Genomic DNA, 5,579 nt, shown 5'->3' on the forward strand with positions numbered 1-5,579 from the left:
GATTTTTTTGTAATTAGTTGTGAATTTTCAAAGTTGGTAAAAATTTCAGTGAATAGTAAATAGCAACTCAAAACCAAGGTTAAAATTTTGAAATTTTCTCATACTCAAGACTTGAATAATGGTTTTAAATGGTTTCAATTGTTATATAATGGGATGATAAAGGAGGTGTGACACTTGTGAATGACTAAGCACCATTTGTTTAGTTTAGGTGGACACATGAGCAAAAGGTATGACTCAATTGCATTATTGTTATGTTATTGCCATACAAGTTAACTAATTTTGTTATATTTTTATTGTAGCGTCTTTCTCAGAGAAACAACGTGAGTCTCAGCCATCAGGATATCCAGCATGTGGCCAATTTGAAGATTTTGTTGTGACCTATAATGAGATTGTGAGTAATACTGCAAATTTAATCAAGTTATATGTATGTGTACATATATATATATGAATTTAAATAATAAAAATGTTCTTTGTTTTATTATAAATTTACAGGGGAGGAAGATGTAGTAGGAGGACGGAGGAACGCCCACTTATGGCGAGATGTGGCCGCAGCTCCGTAGGCATAGGGACGGCACTCCTATATTTGAGCGGGCTAAGGAATTTGCTATTAGTATTTAATTACAATTTTATTTTTTATTTAGTGTTTAAATTTAATGTTCACATTTTTATTGTTAATATTATGTTAATTTCATTTAATTTAATGTTTAAATATTAAATTGATTAAATTGTTTTGGCAGGAGAGGATGACTTAGAGTGCTACAGAACTCCGAGAGTCTCAAGGGTCAGCTGTGGATCCCGCCGCCTCACTTAGTGCAAGCTTAGCCAGATCCAAGCACCTGGGACGGGCTAGGAGACTCGGTTTTGGCGCCACACCGAGTATCATTTACAGTTGGGCTCATCATGTGTCTCCTGAGACGGGGACCTCCCACTCAGCAGCAGCATCACACAAGACCCTTTCTGACACAAGGCATTCAAGAAAGCTATCAGTCAAGCAATTTCGTGATGAGATGAGGATTGTTAAGGCCCGGCTTCAAGCTCATGAGTCCAGGATGCAGGCCAAATATGAGCAGTGGATAGAAGCTGCCAATGCGATGATGGAGATTGTTTGGCAAAGGGTAGCTCCTGACATTCTTGTTCTTGTGCTGCCTAATATAGCCATGGACGATGAGGACGATGATCTTCAGCAGCAGCCACCTTAGCCGCAGTTGCAGTTGCAGTTGCAACTGCAGCCATAGGCCCGTCCCAACCCCAGCCCCAGACTAATAGGGATGATGATTTTGTGGAGTCGTCGCAGAGAGCCGACATTTGAAGATTTTTTTCTATTTTTGTAAACAATCAAACTTTAATTTATTTATGGATTACTGTAATTAATACTTGAATTTTAATTTTTGTTGCAATTCTAAATAGTTTAATTAGTATTAGCATTTTTTATTATTTATAAGTAATTTGATTAAATTAAAAATGAATTAAATTTCTGAATTAAATTAAAACGTAACTATTAAATTTGAAATTGGGATTAATAAATACTAAGATTAATATAGTCAAATTAAAATAATATATAATTCAACTCTAATTTATTAAAATAAAATTAATTATCAAAATAGAAATTATTAAATTATTATACTTATATTTATATGGAATATATAAATATATAGAATATTTATATAGGATACATAGAATTATACATAATAATAGAAATTTATATGCTCAGTAGTAGTTAAACTTTGTAGCAGTTACAAAACCAATACAACTATTGAATTTCAAATGAGATTTCCCTCCACTTTTGAACTTTGTAGTGGTTGGATAAATTGCTACAAATTTTATAAAACTATTACAAACATTGAATTTCAAATGAAATATCTCTCCATTTTTTAATGCTGTTGCTATTCCTTAACCACTACAAATTTTGGATTAGTAATGGTTTAGAAAACCGTTACAAATTTTGAATTTTGAAATTTTCCGTGCTCGAGATTCATAGTGGTTATTTAACTAGTAAAAATTTTTGATCATTGGTATCAACAGTAGTTTATTTTTATTTTTAGCAGTTTCTTAATAGCTACCATTGTCGACCGTTACTTTACTCCCTTTTAACCATCGTAGATGTTCCAAATGCCACTTACACTTCCATTTGAGCTTTTCTCTGAAATCTTTCCCTACTCTCACTTGCATAAATCATGGATAAGACATGGATCAAGTTGCCGTGTACATTCTAATGGTATTTGGCCAGATTAGCCTCATTCTTAGAATTTGTTTCTATGTGTGCAACTACTACCGGTAAGCTTCTTTGTACATGTCCTAAATGCAATTTCAATAAGTAGTACCCACAAGATGTTGTTAGAGACCATTTAATTTTCAAGCCTTTCCCACAAAATTATACATTTTGTTCTTTTCATGGTGAGCAACACGATATGATTGCTCAATCAACTCCTGTAATTTCTTGAATGGGAGTTGAAGCAGAGGAGTCTAACCCTATCAATAACGCTATGCGTGATGCATTTGGAGTTCACCAACACATATCAACTGAAGAAGTACAGGGGACATGAACCAAAGTTCCTAAGAAACGAAGCTACTCGAAGTTTTTTTTGACCTCATGGATGAAGCTGATAAGCCTTTATATCATGGGTATACAAAGTACTCAAGGTTATCATTCTTGGTAAAGCTATGTCATATAAAATGCTTATGCAGTATCACAAACAAGGCAATGTCAATGCTCCTAGAATTATTAACAGATGCATTCCCTCATGTGGATTTCCCATCATCATTTTATGAAGCAAAGAAGATGATTAACAAGCTTGGTTTGAGCTACATGAAATTTGATGTCCGCCCAAATGATTGTATGTTATATTATGGAGAGCATGCAAGCAGAGAGAAACATCTAGGTACAAGCCCACATGGAAGGGGAAAAAACAGAAGAAGAAACTTGCAAAGATTCTAAGGTATTAGTTGCTTTAATATTTGCTTTAATTTTTTAAAAATTATGTCATTAATAAACTAAATATAATTGCTTTAATTTTCTTTACAAATTATATAATTAATGAGGTAATAATATATTTGCTTTATTATTTTTTAAATTATTTTGTTAGTAAATCGATATATTTAATTCATTGTTTTTTTTAATTATTGTTAATAAACTAATATATATTTTCATATTCAAATATTTCAATTCTTAGGTACTTTCCTTTGGAGCTGCGGCTGCAGAGAATATATATGTCATCAAGAATGGCGGAGCATATACGGTAGTATAATGTTGACAAAAACCCAGATGGTAAGTTAAGACATCCACCAGATTCTAAGGCATAGAAAGCATTCAACTCAAAGTTTCCAAATTTTGCTACTAATCCTAGAAATGTCTAACTTTCATTGGTGACCAATGGTTTTAATCCCTTTGGTAACATAAGCACCAGTTACAGTATATGGCTTGTGGTGTTAATTATGTACAATCTCCAACCTTAGATGTGTATGAAACCAAGCTTCTTTTTTTGTTGCTATCCATGATCATTCTTAGCAAGAAAGCATCTACAAATGATATAGATGTCTACCTACAACCATTGATACAAGAATTGATCGAGCTGTGGACTGCTGGTGTGGAAACCTATGACTCATATGAGAAAAAGCTTTTCAACCTTCGCATAGCCTTAATGTGGACAATTAGTGATTTTCTTGGGTTGAGAACATTATCCGATTGGAATGTGTATATGGGGTTGGCTTGTCCTAAACCGAACCTGTGCACCTTCCACATAGTCATAAATGGTGCTTCATGGGGCACTGGTGGTTTCTCAATTCAAAGCACAGATTTAGATTACAACGAAATCGCTTCAATGGTAAACAAAAAAAAACAGAGAGATCCTCCTCTTACTTTATCTGGCATGGATATATTTCAACAGCAAGAGGGTGTTGATATCGAGTTTGACAAGATTGACGAAGTTGAACGAGCCGGACAACGTTCTCATGGCACATCTAATGGTAAGCTAATACAGTGGTAGAAAAGAAGTATCTTCTTTACCCTTCTTTATTGGAAATTTAATTTGAGTCGTCACAGTTTTGATGTCATGCACATCAAAAAGCATATGTGTGATAATGTGCTATACATGTTGCTCAATGAACCTAGAAAGTCGAAAGACCACCTCTCTGCTAGGAAAGATTTAAGGGCCCTTAGAATTCGTCCAGATGCTTGGCCTGATGATAAAGAAAAGTTTCAACCAGCTAAATTCACATTGACGAAGCAAAACAAGGATATCTTCCTGTTAACATTAAAGAAAATAAAAATCCCTCATGGATATTCCAGCAATGTCTCAAGGTGTATTGATCTGCAAGCTCAAAAGGTTACTGGGTTGAAGAGTCATGGCTCGCATGTTTTGATGCAACAATTACTTCCTTTGACACTTAGAAACATACTCCCTCCTGATGTCTCTATGATTTTGGTGGAGTTGTGTTCCTTTTTTAAAAAGTTATGTGCGAAGGTTTTAATACCTGGGGAGATAGATCAACCGCAGAATAAAATAATTTTGACGCTTTGTAATTTGGAGATGATATTTCATTCATCCTTCTTCACTGTCATGGTTCATCTTACAGTTCATCTTGTTCAAGAAGTAAAACTTGCTGGCCCAATTCAATATCAATGGATGTACCCTATTAAAAGGTGCACTGTATTATCTATTTCCATTCTCCCCATTTTAATCTCAATTATAGACAATTATTAATTAATTAAACATGCAAATATTTAGGAAAATTAAAATCCTATGTCAGGAATAAGGCGTGGCCAGAGGGAACAATAGCAAAAGGTTATGCTAGAGATGAGGTCCTGACTTTCTGTTCTAAATACTTTGACAACATCGAGATATCTTTCAATCACCTCCCACACATTGACGATTCTCCACCGAGGCCTTCCAATTCAAGCAACTTCTTCCCTCCTGTTGGGAAACCAGTTAGAGCATTTGAATACTTCAAACTGACTCCTACTAAGAAGTTACGAGCACACAGACATGTCTTGATAAATTGTACTCAAGTTGAATCTTTTATCTAGTAAGTTGTACATTGATTTTCTTTCTTATATTTAAATTTTTTTCATCCTTGCCTTCTCTAACAAATAACACCATAGGGAATTTAGAAGATGTGTCAGGCGGCAACTATGGGTTCGTTCAAAAACATCTGTTAAGGTTGACAAGAGAGTCCACAGAGAATTTTCGAGTTGGTTTACATGCTAAATATGTAATGACAACAATCCCCACATAGCTGAACTTCAAAGTCTTGCATATGGTCTGTTTGATGATGCCAGGATGTTTACTGCATATAATGTGAATAGTTTCAAGTTTCGTATAGTAGCGTGTGATCAAGGTTTACTCACACAAAACTCTAAAGATTTTGGCATGTTTGGAATGAGGAGTTATGCTAGTACCAGTGACAGTGACATGTGATTTGGAGGCATTCCTTGTAATATCCTAAATTTTATTTTAGGATTAAAAAAACAAAAGAAGAGAAAGTAAAAAATATATATGTAATATAAAATAATAATATTTTAATTAAAGAAAAGGGGATCATGTCATCTTTCCACCGAATTTAGTGGAAAGATGGGGCATTGA

This window comes from Neltuma alba, unplaced genomic scaffold (assembly GCF_004799145.2).
Source record: "Neltuma alba isolate B1F8T4 unplaced genomic scaffold, ASM479914v2 tig00006951_pilon, whole genome shotgun sequence".
Classification (NCBI taxonomy): Eukaryota; Viridiplantae; Streptophyta; class Magnoliopsida; order Fabales; family Fabaceae; genus Neltuma; species Neltuma alba.